This window comes from Trichomycterus rosablanca, unplaced genomic scaffold (assembly GCF_030014385.1).
Source record: "Trichomycterus rosablanca isolate fTriRos1 unplaced genomic scaffold, fTriRos1.hap1 scaffold_286, whole genome shotgun sequence".
NCBI lineage: Eukaryota > Metazoa > Chordata > Actinopteri > Siluriformes > Trichomycteridae > Trichomycterus > Trichomycterus rosablanca.
The window spans coordinates 30,816-43,753 of record NW_026947114.1 but is presented as its reverse complement, the minus strand read 5'-3'; the positions used below and the strand labels follow the sequence as shown (position 1 = coordinate 43,753).

General features: G+C 40.5%; 1 long non-coding RNA gene and 1 other non-coding gene across 2 annotated transcripts; both read right to left on the bottom strand.

The window, feature by feature from the left end:
* Positions 1-1,710: 1,710 nt before the first annotated feature.
* LOC134307518 (uncharacterized) lies at positions 1,711-2,019 on the bottom strand. Its single transcript, XR_010009980.1, has 2 exons — positions 1,944-2,019; positions 1,711-1,815 (listed from the first exon to the last, which is right to left on the bottom strand). It is a non-coding gene; the product is annotated as an uncharacterized LOC134307518 (long non-coding RNA).
* Positions 2,020-12,012: 9,993 nt separating this feature from the next.
* LOC134307519 (U2 spliceosomal RNA) lies at positions 12,013-12,204 on the bottom strand. The gene has a single exon (XR_010009981.1). It is a non-coding gene; the product is annotated as a U2 spliceosomal RNA (small nuclear RNA).
* Between the last annotated feature and the right edge of the window lie 734 nt (positions 12,205-12,938).

The following is a 12,938-nucleotide window of genomic DNA, read 5'->3' as shown; positions in this document are numbered from 1 at the left end:
ATTCCCTCTGTCTGATACACAGTGACAGCTACTGGCAGGAGTAATTATACAACAACAAATGTAATAGATTTGTTCATTTTATCACCACTAAGCTTTCTCTGCACCTTATTTGGGGCCATTTTAATATTGAATTTTACAAAATATAAAGACAACACCGAAAAAACCAAAATGTTCGTATGGTAAACCATTCGTAACTCAAGGGTCTACTGTATACTTATTCTGTCTCATTAGTATTTATGCAGTTGTAGCAGACGTCAACAGGTCGGACAGCTCAGGAGACAATAATCAACCACACGAAGTCAGAGAACTGAAGGTCTTCATTTATTTCCTAAACATGAGACATGGAGCAAAATTACACACACACACACACACGCAGGTGCACCATGTGACTGACAATTAAATTTTTAAAACTTTTTTCCCTTTAAACACTCATAAGAAAATGTAAACATATAGTAAACACAATAAGAAATGTGTAAATATTATAAACAAAAACAACAATGTAAATAATGGAGCAAAGGGCATGTAAATAAAACGTTAATGTTACATAGTGCAAATAAAATCCATAAGTTTTCTGAATTAATAACTTTAAACAGTAAAACTACAGTAAAACGTACCTGAACACGTGACATGGAGCAAAATTAGCGCACACACACACACACACGTGCACTCTCTCCCTCCTGCACGAGGCAGAAAATACAGAACTCATGAAGTGCAAAAGTCAGGTTTAAAAGCACTAATTACACTGTGAGCTCAGTAAAAAACGATTAATCAATCTCACAATGTCTTAATAATGTTTTCTTAAACAAAGTTTCACAGTTTATAGAGCTCTAGAACTCCTAAAAGAAGCAATAATATGAGAGAGAGGAATCACACAGCTTATCTGTTCAGTGTTCACCACGTGACTGAATTAGCCGGGAAAGCACACGGTAAACAGACATGGTGTCACGCTGATTACTGCCCCACGTGCAACCAACAGAGGGGGAACCCCCAAAAATACAACTTTATTACAAACAAGAGAAACACACATATTTAACCAAAATCAAGCTTTGGGGGAGTTCATACCAAACTAATGTATTTTTCTTCACGTATTTAATATAAAATACAAAAAAAATACTACTGCCACACAGTTATGACATTCAAAAACAATCAAAAACAATAAAATGTTGACATAATTCCTATGGATTTTAAGTGCATATACTGACTGTTGAGTAGTGTTAGCAAATCCATCAATTCTAATGTTGAAAAATGTCATTACCACAGCACGTGACTACCCAGCTAGCAAAAAATGTATGGGCCAGTTCTGGGCCATATCCGGCATGCCGGAACTTTTTGTGTCGGCCCACATCCGGCAGCCGGATCTGGCCCGGTGTCAAAATTAATGACGGTTAGATTGTGGCCCGTATACGGCTGCCCGGATCCCAGCCATGACTGCCAGCAATATGCCAGCACTTAACCACCTGCTAGCCAGAACAACCATTATCGGGCCAAATATGGCCCAGTTCTGGCCTGCAGTAGATTTTTAAAAGGCTTTCCCCAGCCATATGTAACCTTTAATGGTCACTGGGACTACTACAACTGTTTTTGCTTCTTATTGCTATGAAAATACTCTGTAAAATATATATATATATACTTTATTATAATTATAAGTAATAATAATAATAATAGAGTACAATTAAAACAGTAACAGAAAAAAACAAATGTACACCAAAACACATTTTTCAATATTTTATTTCAAGTATTTTTATTTATTATAAAATGTTTTGTCCTGCCATAATTGACTGCTGATCTCCTGCCTCCTGACACTGGTCTGTAATTCTGGAATGAAAACAAAAACTATTTTTCACAGATCAATGTGGATCTTATTCAAATTTTTCAGTTCCACTTAATGATGGAAAAGAAATGTTGAATAAGAAAAAAAGTAACTGTAGTTTAAATATGTTTACCTGGTTAAAAATGGTTTATTGATTCACTCAGGCAGCAGGAGTGGCATCACGAAAAGCAGTTTCCAGAACAGTGCTAGAGCAGATTAAACAGTGCCTTTAGTAGGCTGAAGAACATAAGCGCAAACTTGGAAATATGTGCTTTAGACATGATAATGTGCTTTTTGATTATAATATTTTACAGTGTTATGTACAGTGCTTGCATACATTATCCCTAATCGATCCTGAAAATGTCTTTCAAACTGTATGTTGATAAAAGCAGCTTTTGTAAACATCTTACCAAGACCAGTGTAGGCCAAATAACACAAGGTGGCTGAGTAAGCTGGACTCAGGGGTGCACAAAAAGTCACTGCAGAAATATAAACACTTAATTAGTTAAATCATTCAATCAAGGAAATGTATAAAGACTTGTAAATAAGTGCTTAGGCATGATAATGTGCTTTGTCTTTGTAAACATGTTTCCTGGGTTATTTATGCCGGCCAATGACTAAAAGTTTTTATAATATTGTCAACTGCCAGGAAGAGGGAACTAATGTAACCAACCTTTTATATACATCACACCCCTTACTCAAAAAAGATGGACCACCAGCTCCATACAGCTGTAGGTATAGGTAACTAATGTAATTGTTTTAAAATCTTATGTTTGTAATATAACTTGGCTATATTGTTTGATGGTTTATATCGTATTCATAATATCAGTGTAAGTTTCCTTTAGGTGTATGTTTTAAATTAATTTTGATAGCCTTTTGCTGCCATATTGATGTATAGCTGGCTAGATAGTTAGTTTACCGTACCTGCCAAGCTAGCATTTTTGGCTAACGTTAAAACATAGCTATAATATATTTATAAATTATCAAAAATACGAAATTATTTGATTATATATATTGTTCTGTTACTACAGTATATCAGTATTTTTAATATAATGTTTTAGAAAGTTTTTAGTCCTAAAGAGCAGCAGTTAACGTTACCTTAAAATCCTCAGTGAATAAGTGTGAAAATAACGGTTTTCTTATTTAAACTGAACTAAATGCGCGAGGCTCCTCGCGCATGCGTTCAGGGAACCTTTCGTATTGAAGTAGTGAACTGATTCTATCTGACACCACCATGTATTAACATTAGCGTAATAGTTAAAAATCACTTGTCAGTTATCATTGTTATAAACAGTTATCATGGCTTAGCGTACGTACATCTGGTTCAAGTCAAACAAGCTTATCAAGCAACTGTAAAATAATGTTATACATACATATACAACTATTATATTGGATTTTGGATTGGATATTGGATTGGATATTGGATATTGGATTAAAAAAGTTGCTTTGAGTCTCAGTCAGCCGACATGCAGCCATATTCGGGCCAGATGCGGGGTGCCGAGCCGACAGACAGAATCGGCCCAGATCTATCGTGCTAGCTGGGGAGCTATTCAGTTGTTAAACATATACATTGGATTAATTTGAATAACTGTAATGTACTGTAGTGTGCACTGTGTGAACAGTATTATCTAGTTCTTATCTAGACAATATCTAGAAAATACAAGTATCGGTTTGAGACTCGGTATCGGATCGGGATCAAAATTAATGATCGGGATCGGGAACAAAAAAACGTGATCGGGACATCCATAATTAGTGCATTTCACATGATGCTGTAACTATACTTGCAAAGAATCCACTACATAAATATTCATTTGGTGTACTTAAGTACCATAAATAGTAACCTGTATAAACTGCATAAAGTAAATGCTTATAAAAATACAACTAATTAGATTAGCATGACTACAGAAAAAGTTCCAAATTCTTCTTGGACCCAAAAAAATGGATGAAAAATTGTTTTGGCAAGAACACCCATGCCTTTATGATGTTTCTGATAACCTGTACCACAACCGCATTGAGAAAGAGAAGAGGTGGAGACAAATTGCAGATCCAGACAGACTGAGTTGGAGCTACATTCTCATACTGTAATGATGACAGAAGTCTTTTCAAAATGTAATAACAGTTTTAAACATCTGGAAAGCATGTGTATTAAATTCTGGAATGCATGACAACTGACAATGTGTTTGATTTCTTTTTTGCATTTTAAAACTTTAAGTTTAAGAGGTTAAGGCCAGGGCAGCGTCCCTGCGAACACAATATTCAAGGCTGATAAAACCAAAACCAAATGGGAGTGGGACCAAACCTTGACACCTAGGCAAAGGTGGCTCCTCAGGATGATGGATTTTATTAAACAGTATATTGTTCATCGTCCATGTGAGACCACTGTAAGTTATTATATAGTCTATAAACATGTTTTTCTGTATACACAGTGAACAGACTGCAACAGTTCCTATTTTAACTACTATTTTCATTATTTTACTTCTTTAGTTTCTTAAACATACGTATTTAAATTATGCTTTTAATGTTTCATTTAATAATAAATTGCATAATTGAAACATAATTAACTATCAAATATTATGGTATGTTTGCACATTGAAAATGTATTTAGTATTCAGATACTAATTTTCAATTTATGGCTACTGCCTTGCTATGATGTGTACTGACACTATTTTACTTTCATCTCTCTTCGAGCTTGATATGTCTGAACTGGATGTCAGAATTATCTTTCTGAATCATTCAAACTTGAACAGTCACCAACACCACCATCAAGAGCAGAAACACCATCACCTACTACATCACGTGTTGCTTCCCTCCTTAAAGATAAAGATGAAGGTTCTTCACCTGCTTCATCTTCTGGCAGCAGGAACACACGAAAAGAATCAAGTACAAGGGGGGTCAAACGCAAAAGGAGGCCAGAATCTGATGTTGCAGAAACTAGTTGTGATAAAGCAAATGACAGCAAAGGTTGATGCTGATTCTTCTCCTGATGTCTCCATTACATTTGGAAACCAGGTAGCATCTGAATTAAGACAAATACAGGACCCAGCAATTCTAATCAGACTGAAAAGAAACACCATGAACATCATATGATGCCCAAGACAATGAAAGGAGTAGATCATCCTCCTCACCCTGGTGAAAAAGATTAGTGTAAGCATACTAATCTTCAATATGCTAAAGTGCACTAAACAAAAAAAGGGTAAAAAAGTAAAACTTGATTTGAAAAAATATATAAAATATTTGCTAAACAATCAGTTATACAATAGTATAGTAAGTAATTGTAGTAAATAGTAAGTATATGTATTTAAAATAAAATCATTATTTTTTGCACACACACACACACAAATGTAGTGAGTGAAAGTATGCACATGATGGCAGACTTCAGCTGCATTTTACTAACCTGTGTAGGATGAACTGTTGGAAAAGGAAGTTAAAGAGAGGAAATGGTTTAAACATGTATGAAAATGATAGCAGGCTATGAGATGTACGGTTCTGCAGTTCAGCCATGGCAATGCTTGGATTTGTTTGCTTCCTTTTCATTCTTTTAGGTGAGAAATAACAGCACTTATTAATGTTACTTAAGATAAATTAAAGATCTTTAATATTTTATAATAATTTTATTTCTAATATTTTTATACAAATTTATAACATTTCTAATAATAACTCCACAATTATAACAACACATTACATAAGCATTGTTCTTTATCTGTCCACAGGTTATAACAGCGCACAGGAAATTAATTCAGTTTCAACCACTAAAACTGTCCTGGAGAGAGACTCTGTTACTTTATCCTGCAATTACAAAAGATATGGTAACACTAATTACCTGCAGTGGTATCGTCAGTACTCCACATTCAGACCAGAGTTAATTATTCTGGTTAGTGAGCTTGATAAAGAAGCTGCAGGTTCTGGGTTTTCTGTAAAAATAAATGAAGATAAAAATCGAGTGGATCTGAACATCTCCTCTGCTGCAGTATCAGATTCTGCTCTCTACTACTGTGCTCTGCAGCCCACAGTGACAGGAAATTATACTATACTGTACAAAAACCAAGCACCCAAGTTACATGTGTTACTTCAATAAGAAAAACACATAAACAACTTAAACCAGTACTTACTGATTTAAGAAGAAAAGGCAATATGTGGTTTGTATGTCATGTTATATCCATGCGATTTTAACTTGCTTTCCTGCTGTTTAGCATGACAGTTTTACAGTATCATGCTCACCTGCCATGTCTTTAAAATCCAGGCTTTTAATTTTGTTTTATTTAGATATCAACTTTATTACAGATGTTTCTTCTAAAAATTGTTCAGAATTAACAGCATTAGAACAACGAAACAAGAATTTGATTTCAAAAGCATACAGGATCTGGAGAGATTTTTTATTTTCTTAGATTAATCTCTTTCTTGACTTCATATTTATACCTTGAATGAAGAGAAGCCCCTTCTCTTCTTGAGTAAAACAATGAAAAGCTAGCAAAATTATTCAAATAAAGATAAAGACATCAGTGTCACATGTACTGACTACATTCCCCATAATTTTGCAGACTCTCACGTGACAGTCATCTGTCCTTCTTCAGCCAATCCTGATCGGCCCTCACGGTCATCGTCACCGGAGTTTTGATTCGGAACACCTGTAACCGATTCACTGAATCCTATTTAAACTATGTGAATTGTTTGGCATGTTGCAAAGTTTTGCCGTTTCTTTTGCGTGCGTACCGGCGTTCTCGACTTATGTTTATTGCCATTACCGTGTATGACCCGTTTTGTCTTGAGATCTCTGTATTTGCCTGCGCTCTTTGGTTTGTTGCCTGTTTGTTGTTATTCCGGTTTTGAATTCTTCCTGCTGTTTGTACTTCGATTTGGATTGCCCTTCTGTTAATAAACTTCCACTGTTGTAATTTCTGCGCGCGTCTGGCCCGTATCTGTCGCGTGAAAGAATACTTCGCCGCCATGCAGACGGCGGAAAGCACCGACCTGCAAACGGCTATTACCAGCCAGGGACAAATGCTGGGACAACACCATCAACTTCTGGACTCTGTAATTCAGTCGGTCAACACCTCAACCCAGCAACAGGGTAAGCAGCAAGAACAACTCACTCTAATGACCGAGGGTATGAGAGAAATCTCTATCCAGCTCCAGCAACTTTCTTTAGGTCCTCAGGCTGCTGTAATGTTGCCAGTCGCTAACGTGGGTAACATTTTCTCCGTTAGTTTACCCGAAATGTTTGATGGCACACCTAATCTTTGCCGTGGATTCTTATTACAGTGCTTCATTTGTTTTGCGAATTCTCCACCTAGCACTGATGACCAACGCATCTCGTTAGTAACTTCACGTTTAACTGGTAAAGCTTTAGCTTGGGCTACCGCTGTCTGGGACCGAGTACAAACTGGCAGTTATACGTCATTTGTGGAGGAACTAAAAACTGTTTTTGATCACCCTCACAAGGGCCGCTCACAAGGGGAACTTCTGTCACGTCTGCGCCAGAATCATCGCTCAGTTGCGGACTATGCTTTAGAATTCCGCACGTTGGCGGCTGGAAGTGGCTGGAATGATCCAGCCCTCATTGTAGCTTATAGAAACGGACTTAATTTTGATATTCTGTCGGAATTAGCTTGTACGGATGACGGGCTCTCTTTGGACGCATTAATTAACTTGTCCATTAGACTTGATCAGTTGAAGAACCACCGAGTCTCGTATAATTCCAAGAACACTGCTCCAATAGCGTATTCAGCGCGATGCTCTCGTCAACCTGTGGCTACTCACAGTTCAAGAAATAATGAGGAGTCTGAGTCTACAGAATCCATGCAGTGTGATGCTTCCCATCTAACTCCGGAGGAACCAATTCGACGTCTCCAGAGTGGTATGTGCCTTTATTGTGGTGCGGCAGGCCATGTTCTGCGAGAGTGTCGGGTTCGCCCACACAGACCCCAGGCGCCGACCCCCGGAAAGCGCATGGAAACCATTCCAAGCGCTAATGTGGTGAGTGTACCAGCTCTGGGGTTGGTCTCAAAAACATTCTTCTTTCCTGTAACGTTTACTTGCACTGGTTCTTTGTCTGTCTTTCCAGCGCTGGTAGATTCTGGAGCAGAGGGGAACTTCATTCATTCCAGACTGGTGGAACAACTTCATTTACAAGTGGAACTTCTGAATTCCCCATTGAAACTGTCGGCAGTGGATGGGGATCCCGTCGGAAAGGGGGTTGTGTCTCGCTTCACCAAGCTGGTACCGATTTCAACAAGTGCTCTTCACTCTGAAAAGAGTTAGGTTTTTTGTTCTGGACATTATGATGTTATTCTAGGCTTACCATGGCTTCGTAAGCATAACCCTTGTATTTCATGGGCAGACAAGGAAATAGTTTCTTGGTCCCAGTATTGTATTGAACACTGTCTTCTGTTCCCCAGGATTATCGTTTCCTCTACCACGATTGAGAGTCCTGATAGTAAGATACTTGCTGTTCTTCTTTCGGTGTATCACGATCTTTTGGAGGTGTTTAGTAAGAAAAGAGCAACTGAGCTTCCACCCCTGTCACGTAGGTTCTCACACAGAGCCCGTACAAGTCCCACAATCAACAAAACAAAATCATGGCAAACTCCCAAGGAAGTCTTTTAAATTCTTTAAGGATGATTTATTGAACCACAGCCCTTAATCCACAGTGAGATATGTAGTCCAAGGTGAAAAATTAATCCACAACCAAACAACTGGCACCGCACTGACAGGATAAGTGAAATAAACTGTTTCTTAGTTATCAACATGTGTGGTGTGGTTTCTTTATGTCTATAATATTTATTGTTGGTATTGCTGTGAAGTTATCACCAATGTAGCCGATAGCAGCTAGTCCATGTGTGCACCCATGTTACTGCTAATGCTAACGGCTAGTGGTTTTGCCAGTGACTGTGATAGCCTTTTTGTCACACACATGCGACAGTGAGGAGAATGCCGTACCTTTCTGTCACGCTTTCCTCGGATTTCCATACGTTGGAAATGCACACACAGCCTCTTCTCCACTTCAGATAATGCATCAGCAACATCAGAATGTACATTTGAGGTGTCTCTGAGAACATATGAATTAAGTCTCATTTTAGACACTTCTCCTGCCCTTCTTCAATTGAGCAGTATATCTCTGCAGTCGTTTTTGCAGCCCCATCATGCGTCTCTTCTCCCTTTGTTTTTTCTCCTTACCTTTTCTTTCTAAAAAAACGTCTCGTCCTGTCTTTTACCATCTCCCACCACTGTGCTCGTGTATCGTACAAGTCTTGTAGGGTCTGCCAGAGGCCGAACTGTTCCCTGTACTCCCTAATGATCTCCTCGTCTTCTAACAGGGAACAGTTCAGCCTCCACAGCCCTCCGCCTATCATCACACCTGTGGGGAGTGAAAGAGTGCAAGACAGCATGCAGTGATCTGTAAAGAAAAGGGGGGTTATTCTAGCATCGGTGGGTGGGCAGCCCCTTGTAAAAACGTAATCTATCCTCGAGGCTCTGGTGCCGTCACCACTGAACCAGGTGAAGCCCTCCTCATTTTGATACAGGGTTTTAAAACAGTCCACTAATTTAAAATCTCTAACTAAAGCCTGCAATAAAACTGATGATTTATCTACGTTAAAATCTTCCCCTGCCCCTTTCCTGTCTGCTCTAGATAAAACACAATTAAAATCCCCTCCCAACACTAGGGGAACCCTCCCCAGCATGTGGGGCTGCAGGTCTTCTAAAAGATCATGCCTGTCATTTTTATCATTAAAACCATACACATTAAGAATGTTAAAATCCCTTCCTAAAAACGTCAGATTTGCTAAAAGCGCCCGTCCGTCTCTCACCACCGTGCTGCCCTTCACCAAGATATTGGGATTTTTTATTAAAATAGCAACACCGTCGGCCCGGCTGTAGTGCGAGCCGCTCCAGAGAGAGGGACCCGCAGCCCAACGCTGTTCCCAATCTCTGTATGATTTCAAGAACGGCAAAGCACACTCTTGCAGTAAAAACACATCTGACTTTAAGTCATTTAAAAGGGACAGAACACTCTGTGCTCTCAATGGCGCTCTCACGCTTCTCACATTGATGGTGGAGATCGTAAGAGACATGAGCACTATAGGTTAAAAACAGGCGTGATCTTTAAAACCCGAACATTAAAACCACAGAGATACGGTTAAAAGCCGGTTAAAATCACCCTATTTCTTGTGTGAGGGGTCGCAGGTGTCCCGCGCATCAAGGCATGCTGAGCACTGCTCTAACATGCTTTTCGGCGTGGATGTTTTCAGCTGGAGGCGCAGAAAGGATACCTCATTTGGGGATCCAGCGGACCACAGCCGGTTCAGGTCCTCCGACGAGGAGCTACCTGACCGCTCTGTGGCCCGCTGTTTCTTCTCCGCCAGGTCCGGCAGAGGAGATTCCGCAGGTCTCTTCGGCACCTGAGCGCTAGGGAGTGAGAGAGTCAGCTCCCCCACTCCACTAGCAGTCACGCTCACCTCCGGCACCGTCTCCATAGAGGAAGGGGTTGATTCCTCCTCTTCTTCAACATTTTCCTCATCATCATCATCTTCCTCTCTCTGTTGCTCGGAGGGAAAGACCTCTGATACCTGCTCCAACTCTGCTTGAATGTTAGCACCGCCCTCCAAAACTTGGCCCACTCATGAGGCTGGCTGAGGATTCGAATTTCCCGCCAAAACCTCTTGGCCCGCCTCCTCCCCTTTGTCTTCAGGGTCTTGGCGGGCAGCCATTTTGTTAGCTCTTAGCTTGTTGGCAAATGATTTAGGGCAATCTCTGTAAAGATGGTCACAGTCTCCAAAAAGATTACACCTTCTGCCATTGGGACACTCATCATAAGTGTGCCCAATCTCTCTGCACTTCCCACACACGATTTCCTGGCACGCTTCCGCAAGGTGTCCAAACTTGCCGCATTTGCGGCAAAGCTTGGGCATACCTTGGTAAAAAATGTATCCTCGGTTTTCTCCCAACACAATCAATGATGGCAATTGCCGGAGGCCAAGGTAACTGCTCGGGTCTTCCCATTATTTAATGGGAACTCTCCACGAGCAGTTCCAAATGCCATCCTCATCAACTACCTTGACCGGTGGGCTTTTCACCGTGCAAAATCTACCCAGCCATGTACTAATGTCTTCTCCAGTCACAGTCTCATTAAACATCCTGACAAACACAACTTTGTGTGAATTATCAGAGAGTTTCTCGAGGCTGAACATGGAGAACTGGTCTTTTTCATTTTCATATCTTAGCCAGAAATCTCTTAACAAGGAAGCACAGCGGAAACTAACATCAAATCCCTTATTTCCATGCAGAGTCAGTAAACAGTTCAGTTCTTCTGGTTTAAATTTTAGGGTGTTTTGGATTAGCTTTCTTGAGAAGTCCAATCTGGACATGCTCAAAAGCTTGCCATCCTCCCATTTAAAAAGAAAACGCACGCTGTGGTGCCTCCGCATGCCGGCACGAGGAACCGACATGCTTGGAGGCACCAACAGCCTACCAAGCAACTAAAAAACTAAAACAATAAATAGTAAAATCAACGCTAAAAATCTAAAAGGAAAGAAAAGAAATTGCACTTACCTGTTTGGTTATTTTTCCCTTTGTAGGGCTGGTTGGAATGCAACACCTAAAAAGAGAAAAAAAACTGGAGTCTCGTAAAAGCAGGAAATGAAGCCTACCACACAAAACTCTTCCCAACAGTAGAACTAGTGCAATATCTCCTAAGTGCTTGTGACTAGTACCACGATGGTAAAAGTCTTGCAACACTCAGGAGTCGATCGCTGTCCCGCCCACTTGAACTTAGCCAAAAGGCCGAGAAGCGATAACCTGAAATAGGCGCCGGGCCCCGGGCCCTACCTTTTGAGGGCCCAGACTAGTGGACGGCGTTGATCGGCCGCCTTCACGCCCAGCGACGAAAAAACCCGCAGCAGGAGGGCCCTTGGGTCGTCGGGTGGGTGAGGAGGCAGCAGAAGAGGCAGCACAGCCTTTGCCTGAAGAAACACATGGTGGAGAAAAATTAAGTCTTTTTCTCTTTTCTTTTTTCTTTTTTTTTTTTTAAAGTAAAACGGAGGGAAAATGAAAAAGCGGGAAAAAGGGGACTCCCTAGCGCAAAAGGGCCGAGGAAACCCCGGGCCTGGGCTAAGCTAAGGTCTATGGCGCCGTACCCCTAATCCCAACAGTGCCCAGCAGGAGCCAGTCACCAGCATTCGTCAATTTCTCTTCCGTTTGACCGTTTATGAGGGTGCACCATGCCAGGAGGCAATGCAATACCTAGTCGATGCGTGGAGCGGACGGAGCAAGCCCCTCTTCCGACTCCCGGGCCTAAAAATCCATTTAATATATGGTCCTCGGGTAGAGGACGTATCAGATATTAAACTGATAAGAACAGATTTTTTTTTTTTTTTTTTTTTTTTTTTTAGAAAAACAATTCAAATTTCCATAATATTTACATCATCTCACAATTTTCAAAACACATTGAAACAAAGTTCATACAATAACACAATATTTAATTTGGTTTACATTTGTCTTTCTAAATAACTCAAAGCTTGTTCTGTTGCGTTATCTCAGCATTATTAGGCAATCAAAAACAATACATAACAGAAAACATTCGCCTTTTTGTTTAAACGCTATTTCTTCTTTTTACAGTGTTTTACTTTCTTTCTTCATATTTCCTCTCGTTCTAGCTGTGCTACCTTCCTGTGTCTGGCCAAGAACTCTCTGAAGAGGCCCTCCAGTGTAACTTGTGGCTTCTTTTTTGTACACATCTGCATCTACTCCTCCACAACACCACCTTAGCCGCTGAGACCACTGCCCACAGAGCTTCTGTTCCCCTAGCTCTCACACCATAGAGAACGAGGCTTCGGTCTATGTCCGTCTCATTTTCTCTTTGCCACCATTCTGCAATTCGTTGCCAATAATTCTTTGCTATAGGGCATGACCACAGTGCATGCTCTATGCTTTCTGTTCCTCTGCAACCCACCGGGCACTGTGATTTTTTGCTTCGCCCATGCCTGTGTAGTCTTTCTCTTACTGGTAATCTTTTTAGTGCCGCAAGCCAGTGCAGATCTCTGCTGGCTCCATCTAACCACTTGGGTTGTAGAGCCACCCAGTCATCCTCTCTCGTTGGTTGCTCCAGCCCTAGCTTATTTACATGCTCTTCTTT